The sequence below is a fragment of the Lissotriton helveticus genome, chromosome 5_1 (assembly GCF_964261635.1).
Source record: "Lissotriton helveticus chromosome 5_1, aLisHel1.1, whole genome shotgun sequence".
Lineage (NCBI taxonomy): Eukaryota > Metazoa > Chordata > Amphibia > Caudata > Salamandridae > Lissotriton > Lissotriton helveticus.
Window position 1 is genome coordinate 494394224 of NC_136065.1, and position 21216 is coordinate 494415439.

Sequence of the window (21216 nt, forward strand, 5' to 3'; positions counted from 1 at the left end):
CCCAAGTATCAAAAGTTATTGAAGCAGATGCCTCGCTCTCTTTATCCCTTGGCAGGAGCTTTACATACCACCATACAATCACCAATAAGTATGGCTACTTCATTCACGGAGCACGCATAGGAACGTGTAATGAGTCCTATAATAGGGGCTGTAACATGTAGCCAATTATACTCAGTGGTTCTGAATGGAGCACCTAAATGGAATATGTATGCAAACAATACCTATTGCAGGCATGACTCCGCCACCACTGTAGTAAAAAACAAGACTAATATTTATCCAGCCTAATCGCCAACATTTCCTAGCCAGATTTAACAATGATGATCCTTGTGCCTTTGAATTGATTTCATTTAGGCAACTACAAGAAAAATACAACAGGGCTAGGAGTCTACAGGGGTCCACAGTGTATCCATAGAATAGGAAAATGTACCTTTTTGCATATCTAATTCCATGACGTTACTCCTTTTGGCAAGAGTGTGACTATAGAACGACACTACGCTAAGACACGCCGATCCATAAAAAACTCATAAGGGTAAGCAGAATGTGTGCATGATTAGTTTACGTAACAATTGATTACCAAGCATGTATTTCGCTTGAAAGATGGCATTGTATGAACAATTAATTTGCTTCTAGACCATCGCTTAGCACCTTTTGACCGTTTTCACTATTTTAATTTAGGGATGGCGACCTTAATCAGGGGTGATCCTATCCTGACTCCGTTTCCGTTATGTTCCCATGAAATTCTGAATGGAACAACAAGCTATGCTCATGTATAACAAACTGTACATTTGGATTTGTCTTCTTCCTCGCGGACACGCCTTTTGTCTCTTAGGTATATCCCAAGGACGGAAGGCTGACATCGCCGAGGCCTTCCGCTCCGAAGCTACAACTAACCACATCCGTTCCTTCTCCTCCCCTTGTAAACATAAATGTATAAATTATTTGGATTAGGGGTCCTAAACCCCAGCGTATTTTATTACAAACATTATTAAAACAAAACACACAGCATTGTGCTTAGCAAGGCAGGGATACACTATTCAGCCCTGATGACGGCCCCAGACAGGTTTTAGTGCTTGCCAAAACATGTCGGCTTTTACGTATTAGGGTTAATTGAACAATCAGTTCAACATAAAGCCTAAAAAACGTTTTATTTATAGCCCGGGAACCCTACAAATAAAAGAACCTTTTGAGCATACCTGTAGGTATTTTTAACCTTTCACCCTCTTTCTGGATCCCTGCTTATCCAGTCTGATTTTATCTAGGAACTCCCATTCTTTAGGTCGAGTCTGCCCTGGTGGTACAACCCAACCACAGTGTGAATAGGCGCCAATGATGAAGCATGTCACGATAAAGTGAGTGAGCCGTCTACTCTAATATCTTTGATACCCGGGCGGTCCTAGGAAGTGGCATCCCTTTCGGACTGGGTCCATATCTTCTTTTTCTATTTCGCCTAGTTGCTCTTGTGTGTGAATAACTATCCCAAAAGGCCTTCTTAGATGAAATCTAATGACCCATCTATGAGTTTCTTTTGAGACATTGGCATTGACACCATTTTACGGTCCATTGTATTGAAAGCTTCAGAGAATTCTGGTAGGATCTGAATAGCACAGACCCCCTTTGTCTCTAATTTCTGGAAGGTTCTCAGGCACTGCAATCTTTGTTGCGTTTGTCAGATTGATTTCTGGGAATCATATGTTTTGCTGACTGAGCAATATGCTGGAACAGATGTGGCACCTCTTCTGTATTTGAAGGCATGCTACTTGTCTTCCCTCCTCGGGGTATCTAACTCTAGGTTTGTTTTTCCACCATTGGTTTTACTCAGTAGCCTTTACACCTGTGGAACAAAGACTGTTTTAAATCTGCCATTCAGTGGTGCAAAAACTATTGGTGAGAAGGATTTGATTATCTTAAATTAGTGAATGGCTTTATGATCAGCGGGATACAATAACAGTTGAGTTTCTTTCAGACAGTTGGCGTCTTGCAAGCAAATTGGAAAATAATACATGGGATTGTGCAAACCCTGTATAAAAGTCCAACAGCCAGGGTGAAAGGCGGGTCAGGGAGCATAACTACAGATGCAGCTTAAGCAGCAGAAAAAAAAAAACTTTTCCTTTTTCTGTTATATATTTATAGAAAAGAAAAAATGATCAGCAGAAAGAAGATATTTCGGGCCATATGTTCATATTTTTGTACGCTTTAGGTCAGCACCGGAGGTCTACAGTTTCTGCATGTTTCTATACAATCTGTGCCACAGCATTTCTTAACCTGGGCTACTGTAAACTGATTCTAATATCTGTTTGCAAAATTACTAACTGCTTTTTAGTGTGTTTAATTTCTTAGAACAGATTTGCCTTTGTTTCAGCAATGAACATGAAATCAACCAATCAATCAATCAGGGTTTCTTTTAAGCGCACTACTCACCTGTGAGGGTCTCAAGGCACTGGGGGTGGGGGGCAGCTCCGGCTCAGCCAAAAAGCCAGGTCTTGAGGCTCTTCCTGAAGGTGTGCAGGGTAGAGGAGCGTCTGATTTTGACTGGTAGCTCGTTCCAGGCCTTGGTCGCGACGTTGGAGAAAGCTCTTCCGTCTGGTTCTGCAGATGCGCGGGGTATCTCCAAGGGCGAGACCGGCGGAGCGTAGGTTTCTTTTGGGGACGTAGAATGAGACTCGTTCGTCGAGGTATTTGGGTCCGATGTTGTGGAGGGATTTTTATGCATGAGTGAGCAGCTTGAAAATCACTCACTTCGCGACTGGGAGCCAGTGGAGGTCTCGCTGGGTTATGTGTTCATGTCATGGAGTTCCAAGGATGAGTCTGGCTGCGGTGTTCTGTATGGTCTGGAGTATGTGTAGCAGGAATTTGTTGCTACCGTTATAGAGGGCGTTCCCGTAGTCCAATCTGCTGGTTATGAGTGCGTGGGTGACAGTCTTTCCTACTTCGGGGGGATCCACTTGAAGGTCTTGCGGAGGGAGTTGAAGCAGGTGGAGGCGACGGCGCTGATTTGGCAAGTCATGGTGACGGAGGAGTCTAGAATGATGCCGGGATCCGGGCGTGGCCTGTCGGGGTGGGTGGGTTGGTTTCCGAGGGCCACCAGGTGTTGTCCCAGGCAGTGGGGGAGGGTCCGAGGATGAGGACCTCTGTCTTCTCCAATTTGAGCTTTAGGCAGCTGTTGCTCATCCAGGCTGCAACGTCTTTCATTTCTTCCTGGAAACTGAGCCTGGTGTCTTCGGGGTTCTTCGTGAGGGAGAGGATAAGCTGGGAGTCGTCGGCGTAGGATACTATACTGAGCTCATGCTGTCTGACGATGGCGGCGAGGGGGGTTATGTAGATGTTGAAGAGTGTGGGGCTGCGTGAGGATCCATGGGGTACTACGCATTTTATCTCTGTGGGTTCGGAGAGGAAGGGTGGGAGTCTGATCCTTTGGGTTCTGCCGGCGAGGAAGGAGCGAAGCCAGTCAAGGACAGTTCCCTGTATGCCGCCGTCATGGAGTCTGGCTGCAACAGTGCAGTGGGAGATGGTGTCGAAGGCTGCAGAGAGGTGTACCAAGATGAGGTCCGCGGTGTGGCCCTGGTTGAATAGCACGCGGATGTCGTCTGTGGCGGCGAGGAGGGCAGTTTCGGTGCTGTGGTTACTGCGGAACCAGGACTGGGAGGAGTTGAGTATGGTGTTCTCTTCGATGAAGGTGGTCAGCTGGGCGTTGACAAATTTTTCGGTGACTATGGCTGTGAAGGGAAGGATAGAGATGGGTCGGTAGTTTTTCAGGTCTGTCGGGTCAGCCGAGGGTTTCTTGAGGAGGGGCTTGACCTCTGCCCGCTTCCAATTGTCGGGGAAGATGCCGGATTCCAAGGAGACGTTGATGGTGGCGGCGGCTCTGTGAAAGATGTGCGGCGGGCAGGGGTCCGTGGGTGCTCGTAAGTGTGTGCTCTTCATGGTCGTGTCTTCGGTGGTGACAGGTGTTCAGGTGGAGATGGTGGGCTGGCTGTCAATGCAGGGGGAGAGGGGGGTATCTGGAGTCTGTTCGCTAAAATTGTCGTAGAGGGCCTTGATTTTCAGGTGGATGTTGGAGCTAAGCTTGTTGCAGAGGTCCTGGGATGGAGTGATGTCCGCGGCTTCTCTGGGAGTTTGGTGAACTGCTGGATGAAGTTGAATAGTTCCTTTAAGTTGCTGGCGTTGGTGAGGATTTTGTTTTGGATGGAGGTCCTCCTGGTAGCTCTGATGAGTTGATGGTAATCTGTTGTGGCGTTCTTGTATGTGTTCTGGTCCTTGGAGGTTTTGCTGCTTCTCCAGCGTTTTTAGAGGCGTCTGCAGGAGCGTCTGGCTTCTTGGAGGTCGGTGGTGAACCAGGCGGCCTTCCGTGCGTTGTCTGTCGGTGTGGCGGAGGGGTGCGAGCTTGTCTGCGCACCTGGAGATCCAGTGGTGTAGTTCCTTGGCTGCGGAGTTGGCATCGGTCGTGGCGGAGGGGGGTTGTGGATGAGGGTGGAGTTGAAGTGCTCCTCTGTTACCTTGCTCCAGTTTCTTCGTGGCGGGTGCGGGGCAGGCTTGTGTGCGGTGGTGGTGTTGAAGTAGAAGTGTACATAGTGGTGGTCTGTCTAGAGGGGCTTCGAGGTGTGGCAGAAGTGGACTTTGGTCCCTCCTGTGAAGATGGGGTCGAGGATGTGTCTGGCTTTATGGGTGGGGGTGGTGACAAGCTGCTTCAGTCCGAGGTTTGCAAGGTTGTCTAGCAGGCCTGTGGAGTCAGGGTCACTGTTGTTGTCGAGGCGGAAGTTCAGGTCTCCAATGAGTATGTAGTCCGTGGAGGCGATGGCGTGAGGTGCGATGAGGTCGGCGATGGAGGTGGCGAAAGAGACACAAGGCCCTGGGGGTCTGGAAGCGAGGGTGCCGCGAAGTGTGGTTCTGGAGCTGGTTTGGATCTGGAAGTGGAGGTGTTCGTGTGGGAGAGGGAGTCGCTCGAGCTGCAGCTGGAGGGAGCACTTGTGGAGGCGGTCCTTCCTCTGGATCTTGTATCCATCTGGAATGGCGGTGGCGATGTTGGGGCGCAGGCGGCGTGTTTCCAAGTTTTCGTGAAGAAGGCAACGTCTGGCAAGAGGGTGTTGAGGAGTTCCTAGATCTCTACGGCATGTCTGTGTAGGGAGCGCACGTTGAGGAGGATGCACTTGAGGGGTTCGGTGGTACGGACGTCCAGCGTGGGTGAGGCGGTCCTGGGGGGTGCTGCGGATGGTGAAGGATTGTTGGCAGTGTAGGGAGAACTGGCCATGATCGGCGTCAACCACTGGCAGTTGTTATTCCTTCTGGGGTTCAATGTGAGGAGGGTGGCGGAGTCGTATCGGTGGAAGGTCGGAGATCCTGGGTTCCTGGTACTGGTCACAGGCGGGTAGCGAACGGGCGCAGACAGGCTTGCCTTTGGCGCACCTTCGGCACGCCAGCGGCGCGACCCCTTGGTCGGCCGCACAGCAGCCGCCATTAAATAGGGAAGGGGGAGGGAAGCGCAGCTGGGAGGCGGGAGAGGGCGTTAGCAGGGGAGGGATCGCAGGGGGTCAGCTGTGAGAAAGGGCGGCGAAAAAACAAAAATACAAGGAGGTGTTACAATGGCACAATGAGCACAACTGGAGACAAATAAGGCGCAAATAAGGTAACTGGAGAAAATAAGGTACAGATGCAACACTTACAATAAGGCACAATGAGTACACTGATGCAGGGAGCAAGTGTGGAGCGAGACCAGGTTTTCCCTTGTCTTAATTCTGACGCTGCCTCCTATTTAAGACTCCCTTGTAAATAGGGGGCAGCGTCAGAAATACTGGGTGTTGCGTTGGAATGCCCACTGCAACACCCATTGCCCTCCCCTTTCACGCTAAGCATAGCGTGAAGGGGGCCTTATTCACAAGGCTGCATAAGCCATGTTAAGTGGCTTAACGCAGCCTTGTAAATAAGGCAAAGCCCAATCGCCACAGGAACGTCGCAAACAATGATGTTCCTGTGGCGATAGGGGCTTGTAAATATGCCCCAAAGTTTTCAGCAGAAGCCCCCAGCTGGTGCTATTGAATGTCGGGGTTGCCAAATACCAAAGTTACATAATCTTGATTCCCACCTAATGTCCTTTCACTCACCGCCACTCTCCCTGATTCCTTATCTCATTCTTCCCTGCTCTTTTTCATCCTTGCTTTCTTCTTTACCACTGTTTTTCATCTTTCTATGCCTCCTTCTTTTCCCCTTTTGTGTTTCTTACTATCTTGCTTTTGATCAAAGTCTGAGGAGGGAAAATAAATGCAGGTCCCCAAAAATGAGTGCCGGTGGGCCCCACTTGCAACCACTGGCTCAAATTAAGCATTGGCCTCACCTCTTGAAAAACCTGGTTGCCCTGCTGTCCCTGTCTACAGAGTAAGTAGGTCTATATTTTAATAGTATGACTGCAGCTTTTCCACTAGCAGGAGGAGAGGAGGCCAATGACACCGAAGTGAAGTTTTGTGATTTGCCATTTTAGCAGGTGCTTATTTAATCTCCTCTAACACCTAGATGCCCCAGTCCTGAGCGCACTTTGCTTCTCACCCTTTGGGCCTAGCCTTACCCCTCCTCCGGCTTCCTTCATGTAGTGCCCAATTAACCCCGGTGGCCGTGACTTGGCTGGTGCACTTCAAGGCGCCTTGGAGGATGTGTGATGATTGACACAAGGCTTGGCCGGTGGTGCTGGAAGACCTCCTTTGACCCTGGTAATGTGGAAGGGACTGATGGACATCCTGGTCGTCGGCCAGCCCTGGCACCGAGGAGCATGGTGATGAGAAAATAGCGATTTATATAGATGGGAATAAAAAGAGGAAATGTGCGAAAGACCGTCAGGAGCAAAGGCGGAGAGTGGGGGAGAGAAAGACGCTCGGCAGCCTCACGGTCCTTGCCTTGCGAATTTTACTTAGATATATCGTGAGGCCGAAAACTCCTCATATCCGCGGGGCTAGCGCTTGGACGGCTGAGTTTTCTCAAATATCTTGCAAGATATAATAGATGTTTTTGCCGCTCATCTATTCAAACCCCTTAAAGTTCCCCATATGGGCAACCAACCTTTGAGGGACTTAAATATGAGGCAAAATATAATGGACACACTGTTTGACTCTGGAGTTGCGCAGGCTATAAACTATAAAGTTAAATCCCTTTCAGAATGTACTGTTAACTCCTGCCTTCAGAAGTTGAAAATGTCTCTCCTCAAAGGTCCTCTGCTTGGATGCTGCCCCACCCCGGAAGTGATATCCGCACACTCAGAATGTATTTTATTTTATTTTATTTTAACTCCTTCGATGCTGATGACGGAACCGCTCCGTCATCAGCTGCGGTGGCGCTGTGCTGATGACGGAGCGGTTCCATCATGGCCCGCTCGCCGCGCCTGCGCTGGGCATTCCATTGAGCGGGCGGGGCCATGACGGAACCGCTCCGTCATGAGCACAGCTCAACCGAGGCTGGTGACGGAGCGGTTCCGTCACCAGCATGGGCACGCCGCGCGGCGGCCCCGCCCCCTTAGCGCTGTGGCGGAATAGCCGCCGCAGCGAAGGTGTTAAAGGTTTTATATAGAGCTGGCTAGACCCGGAGATATCCGAGCGCTTTACATGAGCATCAGATCATAGTTACAGGTTACATTGTTACAAAGGTTACACAGTTATTAGAGCATGGCAACATAGTTACTTGTAAGGTCAAGATAAACAATAAGCACAAATACGAAGGGGAAAAGCAGGCAGGGGGAAAAATTCAGGGGAGGGGGAAGGAGCTGGGGAAGTAGACAGGTAATGAAGGCGGGAAAAAGGAGGGGAGGGTGAAGGACACCACATGGAAAGAGGAGGGGAAGGGCGACGGGGACACAAACCGGTAGACGAGTCAAAGCAACGTCCAAAGTCCAGTAAGCAGTGATCCCAGGGGAAGTGGTATCACTTCCCTATCTCAGTTGCAGGAGGCTCTCTTTACGCAGTGGACTCTCTCAGAGGGGTCTCTGAGACTCCAAGGCCTACATACTGGATCCTACCCCAAAAAGGGGAGAGGGAGTGCTTTGGAAAGGGGTGCCAAACCATACCTCAGCTGTGAGGTGCTCCCTTGGCGCAGTGTCTCTGTTTTATAGTTTTGATGGATCTCTGTCCTGTATTCTGTAATTTGCCTCTTTAGTTCGTCACCAATATTATAAAACTGTAGGAACTGAGAAAAACATTATGGATGAATCCTCCAATGATTAACTCCTGATAAATCCTCTTTCTCTGTTCCATAGGAAACAGCGTCCCCCTTCTAGACATCGTCTTTTCACTGTCTTGATTATGGTAATAGCAGTTTCCATTAACAACTAGTCAGGATTGTGATCCCATGCAGGGCATAGGTGGTGCTGCTGTTGGTGCAAGGTGCATGACTGAAGAGTAGTCTGGGCTGGACCCTTTCAAGATTCTAGGGCAGAACTGGACTGGAGGAATTTGTGCATTTATTCTACTTGCACCAACATATAATCCGGGTCGAACTCGGATATAAAATAGGCCAGGGCATCAATACAAAAGTGTGCCCCATTAGCAAATCGGATAGTTTTTAAAAAAAAGTGTAACAGTGTCCCATGTTTACAAATTGGTGCAGTTTTGAACCTGGGCCGACAAGCAGTACAGGTGTTTTGCAAGGTATAGGAGACTGCATGCATTTGTGCCGGCTGAAAGCAATGCTTGTGAAACAAGCTGAGAAATCAAAAGTAAAAACCCACTCACCACAACATATAACAGGCTCGCAAACAGCCAAAAAACAATTCACACACTGACTGACCTACCAGACCAGTCCTTCAAGCCCTGCCACATTCCCCAATAGACTAGTCCGACCGTGCATATGATTTACATTGGTATGGTGTTGCTCTTGGTTTTTATTGTTCATTTTAAATGGGTTTCACTTTTTTATTTATTATGACATTCTAATAGGTTTGCCTTGCATTTTACCTTACATAGGCTTGCATGTGGGTTTTACTCTCTTATAGATGCTTGTGCTCTTTGATGATGTACTTACTGATAGTTGTTTCAATTTTAATATAATTACTGTTTGTTTGTGCTGTATTTGGCTTTTTTAACTTCTGTTGCACATTAACAGGGCACACATTTCAACATGTGTCTTTAAGAGTAAGCACACAGATGCACGTCTGCTCCCACACATAAACTCCTTGGAAAATGATGTCATGGCAGGAGGTGCACTCTGCCACTGTGTCATTAACAGAATCCAGTGACAGGAGAGCAGAAATGTCTCCTGACAGCAGTGAACAGAGATGGAGCAGACCCTGCTCAGAAGCTGTCTCTGACGCAAATACAAATAACCCGAGACCAAACATTCTGTTGTGATGAGAGAAAGAAAGTCACAGGTCCTAGTTAATTCCAAAAAACCCCAGATAAAATATCTTGCAGAGAAAAGGGAAAAAATACACATTTTAACAGATGCCATGCAATGGAACAACTAATTCACTTCTTTGTAGACTCTAGGCTCTCTGCCTTCATGCTCATCAGACACTGCATCACGTGAAAGAGTAAAATCCAGCCATTTCTCCAATAAGGGTGAAACCCGCCCTTGAATTCTAACTCGCCTAGCAGGAGATGGAGTCCAGAAATTACAATGACCTTCTCACCATGCCAGAGCACACCATAGTGTTCCTTGACACCTGTTACAGGGGATGTCTCCAGGCAACCAGGCCAAAGACCTAAACCAATGGCGCAGGAGCCATGTCAACCAGCATTTCAGTTGGTTTAGGCCAGATGCAGGCCTTAATGTTTCCTTCTGGTGCCCCTGCAGCCCATCAATGTGCTCGCTGTATCCTGACACTCATGTTCCTGGTTTTACCCACACACTTATCCCTAATAACATGTAACATGGGGAGCTAAGTGGGAGTTTTTTTTGTTTTGGTTCAGTTCGATTTTTCTTGTCTCATTATTCTTGGCTGCATACTTCCACATTCTTGATTGTGGTTGCTGGTTTGGATGTTTTGTCATTTTTTGCAGCAGCAGGATCAGTATTATCAGGTGTCAAAAAGTCCAGGAAATGTTGGATTGACTTGACTTCAAATTTTTCTCCAGGCAAGGGCAGTGGTACTATGGTGTTCAGTCTGGGCAAGAGACTGGGGCTGTAGCTGCTGTTGATAGCCCTTTGGGGCTGCTGGGGATTTAGTGCTTGTGCCAGGGGACCAAACTATGACTTGGTTATCCAGGCCCAAACCCCAATGGATGGCTGGAGGATCCCTCTTATGGGTTGACTCTGTTATGGTTATTTCCTGGTTCAGCTTAATGTTAGTCAGGACTCCCTTGTACGTGAGTTCGTCCTGTGAAAAGATACCGGTGGGCGCTCCTTTGGTTCACTGGCACACAAGCCAATTAACTGGTGCTGCAAAGGCCAGCTAGGTGATTAATCAGGACTCCAAGAAAATCTTAGTTAGAAGATTCAATGTCTTTATTATTATCAAACAAAACATGTAAGAAAGTTTTGGGATATATTTTGTAACTCTGAACAAAACATTTATATTTTATCCTTTGATGCGTTATAAATATATCCTGAGAACTTTTCATTCTCAAACACAACAATCAGTCGGGCTCAAGCTGTCCATTTCTTTCTTTTATGTGTTATCAAGTGTTTTACTTTGTAGTGTAAGTTAGCCCCTTAGGCGTCGCCCCGCCATTCTAGCCGGCTTACCTGGGGTTTCACACCAGTGTAAACAAGCTATCCTTTTGAAACCAGGAGACACCTCCAGAGTATCTGCACCATGTATACATTACTCTACCTGGCAGCAACTCTGCCTCGCCTCCGGTCTGTGAACTGCGCTCAAATTCAGAAAAAAGGACACCTGAGAACACCCAAAAAGTTTTTTTAAAAACATTTTAGCATTAAACTTGTTCATGGGCAGAAATCTGTGCCCCATGGAAACAGTGTTTATCATGAACAATATATGTTTTCTACAGAACATTAAAAGTTGAAACACTGCAAAAAAGTCACGCTCATGCTCTTAACCATAAGCAAAAAGTCCCACTGGAGAGTGGACATATTCAAGTGTACTAAGGCTGAGATTTGTATGATCACTGGAAGGTATTAATAATGATCCATATTTGTAAAGCATGAACTTATCACCCCTTAAGGTTTCAAGGTGCTGGGGGCTGTCAGGGAGCTTAAGTGAGCTACTGCCCAGAGTCACATTATGGTGAGCTGAGCGGACGTCTGCAGCGAACCGTGAGCCCCACGCTCTAGAGTCAGTCGCTCTGGCCGCTGCGCCACACCTTTCCCTTGGGCGTTGGATTGCATAGGCTATTCCCTCTGTGCAAGACCTCGTAGCATGACCTCATGGTGAAATAGATTTATGGGTACACGTGTGAACCTTGTTTGAGGAAACTTTATCTTGCCTGTTCTTCATGGAGACAGCATGAGTATCCTGAACCAGGCCTGCCTCACTCCCAAGTGAATTACAGAGCCTGGTTCAGTGAAAGCCTGACTGGAAATCAGTTTTTGCCAAATTAGCCAAATTTCTCTCTAATGGCGAATAAACAAAATTAGAAATGCCTTACAATGTGTGACTTCCTACTCTGACCAGGCCTCTGGGGGTTGGGCGGATTTACTTTTTTGAAAAGATCCCAAATTTTAGAGTCATGAAATCCTGGTGGAAAGTGTCTGACTGGCGCATGTTCAAACCTCCCAGGGTTGGCTGCTCTTGAACTGGTACGCAACCTTTGAAAATTTGCCATAATGGAAAAAATTACTTCTTTCCTGAGAGTAGTGTGCGTTGTCTCTGGATACAACACTGCCCTAGAGTGTGCTGTGACTCACATTAGAGAGATCTAGGGAAGTCTTTTATTCTATCATGTGTCGCCATGGTTCATTTAGAGTGCAGAGGTGCAAGGCTCCATGCACACCATTTAATGCACTGCACATCTTGAAATCAGTGTAAGCAGTGAGCGAGAGTGCTGTGCATCTTTAGGCCATATTCAAGTCAGTGTGTAATAGGTACCGGACTCAGGCCACACACAGTAAATTCTGTGTAGATCTTTGGATCAGGTAAAGTCTGTGTGTACGGGATACAGGATTCAGTCCCTTACTGTGAATGCCCTGCAGTTATTTGAATCAGGCCAAGTCTTTTTTTTAGTTAAATATTTTTTTTATTTAATAGAAAGAACACAGAAATACAAATACAATATTGCGCTCAGAAGAGAAGCATACACAAATATTGTACAATAATACAATCTATTAAAAGTAAGAGATATATATATGGAATCAAAAGATTGCATATAATTGTATTAAAACTCCTAAAACTGCTAGATAAAGAAAACATAATAATGATAAAACTGGACTTTGTATTAAAATACTGTGTTCTGGTAGAAATTAGGGGAGAGTATAATATATTAGTGAATTTTATTTATAAAAAGAAAGGGGGGACAAATTGGAAAGAATAAGGATAGCAAAGAGAAAGAGACAGGAAAAGAAAAAGAAGATACTGAATAAAAGAGGAAATTATAGGCAAGATGAGGGCGATGACAAAAAAATAGTGAACGGTAGCCTTAGTAAATCAGACTTAATCTTAGATGGATGGATGTGTGGGATACAGAAACAATTCTATGTTCATCACATTTGAATCAGACCAAGTCTGAGTGTTGAACATACATGGTTCAGTCCAAACGATGTGAGTGCCCTGCACTTTTAATCAGTCAAGGCTGAGTTTAAGGGGTATAGGGTTCAGTCCACGCACTGTAAATGTCCTGTGCCTCAGGTGCTGCCAGTGTGAATGGTGCTACAAAAGCAATAATATCCCTCCACAACTTTGCCCCAAGCGCAAGCGGTAAAGGCCCTGTCCTTCCCGAGTGTGTAAGGACAGACACTACGTGCACATGCACTGTAAACTCGGGGCTCATCTCGTTTTCAGTCAGTATCTAGCTGGGCAAAGAGTTTTTCTTACACTGCAAATGTACAGGATTCGGGTTCAGTTGCTGTAGGGGAATACTTGTAGATTGTCCCGCGCATTGCAGGTTCTGCCGGTGTGTAGTGGAGGGCAGGGCTGTGGGGACAGACTGGAAATGTAGTGTACATCTAAGGCCCAGTCACGGATTTCTGCATCCTCTTCAAATGTACTGTGCATCACAGGCTCAGTCTGTGTGTAGAGAGATGCTGGGGCCTGGCACGCGGTAAATGCCCTGCACATGCCCCATTCAATCAGTTATTGTTGAGCCACTCCGCGGCCACAATGCTGTCACGTGCATGTTTACGTCAGGTCAGTAGCAGTGGGAGTATACTCCCATGTATAGTCGCGCAGGGAACCGTGCCCTGCAGGGCAGTGGGCGCAGGCCCTGTGAGTGTCAGGAGTTGCAGGCCACCTCAGCCCTCAGTGTGAGCTGCTGCCGGCTCTTCGAGGGCCTCACATCCTCGGATACCCCCAGTGCCATCTTCGGGGAACAGAGCTTGGATGGTGGAGGCAGGTAGCACTGACGCCAGCAGAGCAGAGAGGCCCATCTCTGTGCAACCTGACCTTTGACCCGCACAGATTAAAGTGATCCTTAATCGCTGGTCACAGTTGGCTGGGTGCTTTGTCGTGGATGCAGCCACAGAATTTCAAAGCTGCACGCTGTGTTTATTGGTTTGTAGTTGCCTTAGCGCTTCGTGCCCCTGACGAGGCGCCGAAGAGCATTAACGGACGCTGCACCGTAGGAGTGTGCTTGGGTGTAAGAGTGTTAGGGGGCTGGTGGCATGCCATCTGTTTTCAAAGGCATAAGTAAGCTTTCCACCTCACTGCGAAAGATTGGCATCTTCGGTCTTGAATGAAGAGAGCGCATCAAAACCCCCTCCCGGAATATCAAAGCACTGTGGGTGCTAGGCATCACCAACATACCCGGATAAGCGGCATCAACCTCTATTTATTTATGTATTTATTTATTTTGAGAGTTTTATATAGCGCGAACAAGATCTTTGCAGATATCAGAGCGCTTTACAACAAGGGGTAGGAGAAACAAGAGAGCAATTAACAAGCTTTTGAGCGAAGGATAGTTGAAGGTAGTAAATGAGTAGCAAAATAGGGTAGATACAAGAGGGAGCATAAACAATCTACAAAAAAACTCTCACCTGTCGGTACACTGCATGAGCGAAGGAAACCAAAATGAGAGGATATTGTAAATATTGTTAAAGCGAGGGAGGTGGGTGCTGGGTTGGGGGTGCGCTAGGTGGCTGGGGGAAGTTGCAAGCCCCAGTAGCTTTTTTATGGAACTATAATAGGGTACCGAGGCGCTCAAGAAAACTTTTCCTGTCAGGCCCAGAGTTCAGGACACGCACAGAATAAGGAGCCTTCTGTTCGCCAAGGAGGCGCACAGAGGTCTCTTTGTATTCTGCGGGTGCTCTGGAGCATGACAAGAACTGTGTCCTTGCACCCTATTCATTGACTTGATGAAAAACATACAGGTGCCAAGAATGGCCTGCAGGTGCTCCTTAAAAACACCTGACATGCTTGGGCCTTAGAAGGGCATCCAGCTAAGGGGGAAAAAAGCGCGACATGCAATAATAATACTTTGTTTTATGTAGCACTTCCTTAGGCGATTCTGTTATTAAGCTGTACATAATAATTCAGCTCTTACTATTGTACAATGTAATGGTACTCAGTTTACCAGCTGAATAATTCTACCTCTTTTTGACACTACACATGTGGGGGTGTGTGAATAAAGCAGCCAAGAACATTACAGATCGTGTCACATGTGCAAATGAGCACCTCTCACTTTGTCACTTCTCGCTGGCCCCGCCTGAGTATGCTCTACAGCTGGTTGTACAATGCCTCCTCTGTTGACTCTCTACTAATTGAAGGTGGCCGAACCACTCAAAGCTCGAGCCAGATGATGGGCTCTGGCTCAGCTTGAGATTCTCGTGGAACCTCGAGCCCAAAACAAGGCCTGAGCTTTTATGTGGCTTCTGTCTGCCACTCCCGCTCTACCCTTATGCTCAAAGTTAAAAACAAACTGAACTGGGGTGGTGGAGTGAGCTAAAAAATGATGATGAATTAAACCCAGATCAGTTGACTGGGGGGTGAGTGTTTGATTTGCTCAAACGCTCCATCCATCATCCCCTTTGGTATCGCAAAGTTAAAAACAAAGCATTACATTTTAAGGTAAAAAGGAGATACAAATAGCTACCCATTCAGTGGCGGCGGGTGCCTACCTAAAGTGGTAGGGCGGCCGCAGGTGGAGAGGGAAGCGGGTTGGGGAGGGAGGAGGGAGGGAGGTATAAAATATAAGTATTACAAACACTTACCTGTTGCTCTGCTGACGCCTGCCTCGCTGTTCCTCTCGTCGGCCGACTGCCAGAAAGGGATGGGCCCTCAGGGCACAGGCTCCGCACCCTCCCCCCTCTCCCCCCCACACCTGGGGGTGCGGTGCATTGGAGTCTGTGCTGTTTCTTCAGCCCGGCTGTGTAACACAACCAGGTTGGAGAAACATAAGTGCACTAACCGGCCTCGGACGGCCAGGCCAAACACACATGCGCACTTATGAGGGCATGCTACTCCTCCCTGCCCGGCCTCGCCCTATACTTTTGTATTACAGGGCTCAGACAGCATAAAAAAATGAAAATAGCATTGCGTTATTATCATTTTATTTATTTACTGCTGGCACGGGCTGTGGGGTGACACTCCTCCACCATTGCGGTGGAGTCGCACATTTACTCATTTGGTAGCTGATTTTCACAAAGTGAAACTAGTAACCTGAGATAATCCCGGATTCCCCACATAACCAAACGTTATGATCTTAGTCAAATATATAGTTTCACCAGTATGCTTTTTTCTCCATTACCTCTCAATAAACCTATGTGACATATTTATGTAAAAGTTGCGACGTTAAAGAATTGAACTTTTTACTTTTTAAGAGACTTTATCATATTTTACGTCATATTTGTTGCATGATTTGCATGGCAAACGTATCCAGGGCTCAACTCGTGCAAGGGCTCTTCGAGGCAAGGTAAACCATTGACTTGGCTCAGCTCTCCCTCATAATTTTTTTGGCTCACCCTCCTCTATAATTGATAGGCCACCTTAAGCCACCTCCCTAAAATGGTCGCTTTCACCTCTTGGAACTTTCTTACGCCCATATGCCTTATTGTTTAAACAGTATATACAGACCACACCACAGATGCTAGGTATTCACATGCATAACCGTGTTTGTCTTCACAGTTTGCTCCTAGACCCTTCCGAAGGCACAGCTACACACTTGTCTATTCCAGTTTTACCAAAAGTCTCTGTCATACATGCACGACATGCCAAAACTGATACAAATACCATACTACACATGCCCACTTGTTTCCATCTATGCGCTAGTGTATAATGCTTAAGTATCCTATCTCTCACTTTTTTTCGCTTCAAATTCACTCTTGGGTAATAATTCAATCAGGGTCTTGTATAGCGCGGCTACCCATCTGTGAGGGTCACAAGGCGCTGGAGAAGGAAGGGCTGCTGGTCGGACTTTGGTAGTTACAAAACACGATCAGAACAGTGAAGTATTCTGTCTCCCCATGAAGTGTTTCCTTTGCAGCACCTTTCAAATATACGATGCCAAGTCTTAGCCTAAATTAGTTGATCATAAATAATAGGTGCTAGTATTTGCCATACCTGGTAACTGCATGCTCGCATGGCCTACTCTATTCTCGCGGTGCTTAAAACATGTCTGAATGAACAACGTCCCGCTTGTAGCGACGTGGACTGAGCCCTCTCTGCACTCTGAGCCCTCTCTGCTCACCAGGAACCATTTCACCAGGGCCATATTGCCCACACGTACTCCGTAACCATTCGTCACCTGCTTTAATGTTAAGCCTCGTATCCATACCCCCTCTCTGCTGCCCGGCGCGTTTGCTGACGCACTACCTCAAAATCCTGCCCATTTAGGCCACACTGGACACACTATCCCAACCATAGCGCTTCCAGGGAGTAGCTAGTTAAGCAGCTACAAATATCCCTGGGAACCTCGTTGGTGTGTGGAGCGCTATATAAAGCCAACGACACAACATACAAGCACTGGTAAATGCACTAGGTTTCGTCTATGTATTGTATTGTAATTGCATTTACATAGTGCTTACTACCCCATACGAGGCGTCAAATCGCTTTTTCGGCGAGTAGTACGCTACTCTGGGACCCATAGAGGATTAGTGTTGAATTAGTATAGTGAAACATGCAAGTACATTTTAAGTGGTGGATAGGTTATTCAGTTATTTGGATATGGAATGAAAGCAGAAGGATAAAGGAGGAAAAAAGGTTTGTATTTATATAGCGCGTGTTACCCCTGATGGGTGTTGAAGCACGCTCCTCCGGAAGCCCATTAAGGATTAGTGGTGAATTAATATGGTGAAATATGAAAGTAGTTTCAGTGGTGGATATTAGTCATTTATTCAGAGTGAAAAGGATAGCGAAGGGATATAACGGGAAGAAAGGTTTCATTCATATAGCACTTGTTACCCCTGAAGGGTGTTGAAGCGCTTTTCTGGCGAGTAGCACGCTACCCTTGAAGGATTAGTGTTGAAAATTAGTATAGTGAAATATGAAGTAATTTGAGTAGTGGATATGTTATTCAGTTATACGGGTAAGGAAGGGTAGGTGGCGGGATAAAAGAGGGAAAGGGGTTTGTATTTATATAGCGCTTGCTACCCCTGATGGGGTTTTGAAGCGCAAGTAGCACGCTACTTTGGAACCCACAAGGATTAGTGTTGAATTAGTATGGTGAAACATGAAAGTAATTTTAGTGGTGGATATATGTTAGTCAGTTATTTGGATTGAGAAGGGTTGAGGAGGGGTTGTGATTAAGTTGCTTTTTGTTGTAAGTTGATGCTGCATTTAGCTCCTTAGTAAATAATGGCATTTGAAGCACCTGCACTTGAGTGACGTCTCAGCTGCACGAGTTCAGCTGTGTTCGGGTGCACGAGGGCAGAGGGGCTTCAACAAATGAAGGCTTAGTTGCAGCGCACTCGCAGGGGACACTGGTTGCCTGTCTGGGGCGGGAGAAGGCGGGGCGAGGGGCGTTGTCCCGTGCATCTCGTTTACAGCCCAGAGTTCACAGGCAGGTCAGCCAGCTCCTAATGACATCATTACCCTTGTTTACCAGTCGCGGAGGGGAAGTGGCGCTCTGGGCTCGAGGGAACGGGGGAGGGCCGGGTCCACTTAGCATGTCACTTTACCCTGCAGCTCTGAAGGATCAGATGCCGCCTGAAACCTCTTATCATCGAGTCTCTTCCGCCTTAGAGTAAATCCGTGACTTTACTTTTTTGCAAAGAAGCAAGCTGCCCTGTATTTGATTACTGCGTATTTATTTGCATAGCATCGACAACAGAAATGCTGTACAAAGGTCACATCAACTAGTTCGTTAGCCAAGCTGTGGACGGCAGCAGAACAAGTGTTTGACGAGTGAAACTTTGTAAGGCCGCTGAAAAGTGTAGTGTCCGAATGGGGTGCCGAACTCCTCGGTCTAGCAGCAGTGGCCGAGGGGGCAGTACTTTATATGGGCAGGTGCATTAAGGTACTGAGTCCCTGCACTTCGTTCATTTGAAAGGGAGAGTACCTGCACTTCTCAGCACTAGCGCAATATTTTTAATGAGTACCAGCACTTATCAGAGGCAAGCGGGTACTCTGGAGTAGTGAGTATCCACACTTCTATTTCCATGAAAAGCAATGCGTGGCGCGCGACGTATGTGCAGCTAAACAACGTGTCTTCTAATTGGTTAATTCTTTCCCTGTCATAGTACGGCTACCAGGATAATTTAAATTTGTACGCTCTAGTAAACCTCCTTTCCGAGGGCTGGAAACGGGCATAGCGGTTAGAAACTTTGCCATGGTGAGGATCCGATCCAAAAGTCTGCTCTTCATACTCTGCCCACACATAGCTCTTAAATTAATGCCTGTCAACTCGCATGCATGATTGTGTCACCTTTTCACTCATTCACCCTTCTGACCTAAAAATTCCCCATAAACTTTAGTAGGGGTGACCCGACTTTTCAAACTTATATCACATTTCAAAAATGTTCATGCTCCATATGCCTTAGTGGGATCACCCGCTTGAAGGCTGGTTTCACATTATTTTTGATTCAAGAGTTTAACAGGCATGTAGTTTAGTTGGTAGGCTAGATTTTCATGAATTTTATTTATTAGTTTGAGACTTTGTATAGTGTGGACTGCATCAAGTCGATGTCAGGAGTGTTTTACAATGTAGAGGGACAATGAGGTGAACCACTTGCTTGAACATGTAACACAGCCATAAGCTAATCACAGTGAACGTATTGAAAGTCAATTGAGCAAGCACTACTTGTCATAGACATTTGCCATAGAGAGCTGGTCTAAGTAGCAAAGCAGTGAAAGTTCAAAGAATATATCGCCAATGTTCAAGGTGGCTGTTAAGGTCACATATAGAGATGGAAGATGAGTAAGGCTAGAGTTATGTGGGAAGTTAATAGTACTAGGCATGTAAAAGAAGTTAAATGGTGGTAAATGTGTTTTCTTTCTCTACATTGAATGCAACATTTGGACATGCAGCAAGCGGTTAGTGGTACTAGAACCCTCTTTTTATAAGACACTGCTGTATGGTTCTTTGTTGTGTGGATATTTAAAAGGCGCTGTGTCACTATCTGACTTTACCACTAAATATGGCCTTTTGAACTGACATTTCATACATGGAGAATTCATTTTCTCCCAAGAACATGAGAAGATAGCAATGGAAAGCAGTCCAGATTAACTACTATGACAGCAGTCATTCCTTAGCATAGATGTCCATTCACCAAAATGGCAGTGGAAGCAGAAGTGAGATCACACACCCTTGGGCTGACCTCTGATTTACATTCCTGAACAACCCACTGTCCCACTCGTAGTTACTAAAGAGCCTCCCGGTGGCTGCTGAAGGTTTAGGGGACGGGCAAGAAGTGGAAACTAGAAACACTTTCATATGTAACCCCTCAGACCAGGATGTGGCAAGAGCAGTGTCAGTAGTAAAAAGAAAAGGGGAATAAAGGGCTAGTATGTGCTACCCCTGCTATCCACGCTCCTTAGCATAACCATCTGTGCATTACCTCTGCCCCTAATTGCTCGAGAACACAAGCAACCACACATATGCTTACTGGACTTAGCCATAAAGCACACATTTTACAAGCAGTTCTACTTTTTCCTAGACTATCCTGGTGCTCGTGTCGTAATCCACCCAGACTACCATTGGAATAGACTAATTTAACTTGTCGCAAAATTGACTACATCCCCAACATAATCTTTTGTCAGAGTCAGGCTGGCTGGCACTTGGTGGTTCCCAAATTTAGGAATGTTACAGCAAGGACAGACTTTCTCCTCGTGCACCACTATAATTTGGAACACTGCCTCTCGCTGTCCATTCCTCAGATCAATTTCATAGAGTGGCTAAGACCTGATTTAAAAACATGTAACTGCCTTCGATTGTGAAATGCTTTCCTGTACAATAATGCGCATCCTAAATTATAGCTGGTAGAGAGACACCGCTTTACTTTTGGCATAGCGCCAAAAAGCCACTAGTGTAAGCTGTTTACTTTAGATAAGCTGAAATAATATGAGCCCAATTTAAAAAGCTATTTCCATACCTAAGTGGACTTGACAGCGAAAATAACATCACGTATCAGCGTAAGATCCTTCAAAACGTTAAACCCAAATTACGCCCAGATAGCACCGTTTTTCTGGGAGAGAATCTGCATATCGCAGTGGATTTGTGGGTATTTGCAAGATGGGCCCGCCGGCAAAAGTTGATGAACACCAAAAACTCTCATTAATAAACCTGTTGCTTATTCTTCCTCACAATAAAATTTTTCAGAGATTTACTCGTCCCATGGGCAAGAAGAAATCCGTTTCTTGAAGGACAGGGAGAGGCAACAGCGCAAAAACAGAGAAGGGTATGTGGGAATTGGTTTCTCCACAAAGAAAAATATGTTCACTTTTTAGCGAAAACAAGCAAAAAATAGTCACGTAGTGCAAATTAACTGTAGACTCACTGTTCCCATATATGTCATTACTTTTTCAACTTCGTGCGTAAATGGTCACACCTGTTTACTCCTGGAAATCTACACCATGTAAAGGTTCCAGATACTTTTAAAATTCTACGAGTTCTGTGAAAGTTGTTAATGTATGCAGGCTGCTTACATTCATGGCATAAGTATCAATAGTGCAGGTGGTGCAGTGCACCAGACCTCAATGTGGTGAAGGTCCCAATGCACCCCAATTAGGGCTGCATTTTCCTCCCAAATCGGTCCAGAGCCAGA

General features: G+C 46.4%; 1 protein-coding gene across 2 annotated transcripts in view; it reads left to right on the forward strand.

Moving 5' to 3' along the window:
- Positions 1–21216, forward strand: part of DHRS3 (dehydrogenase/reductase 3) — a 111205-nt gene that overhangs the window by 21111 nt on the left and 68878 nt on the right. The window lies entirely within an intron of this gene.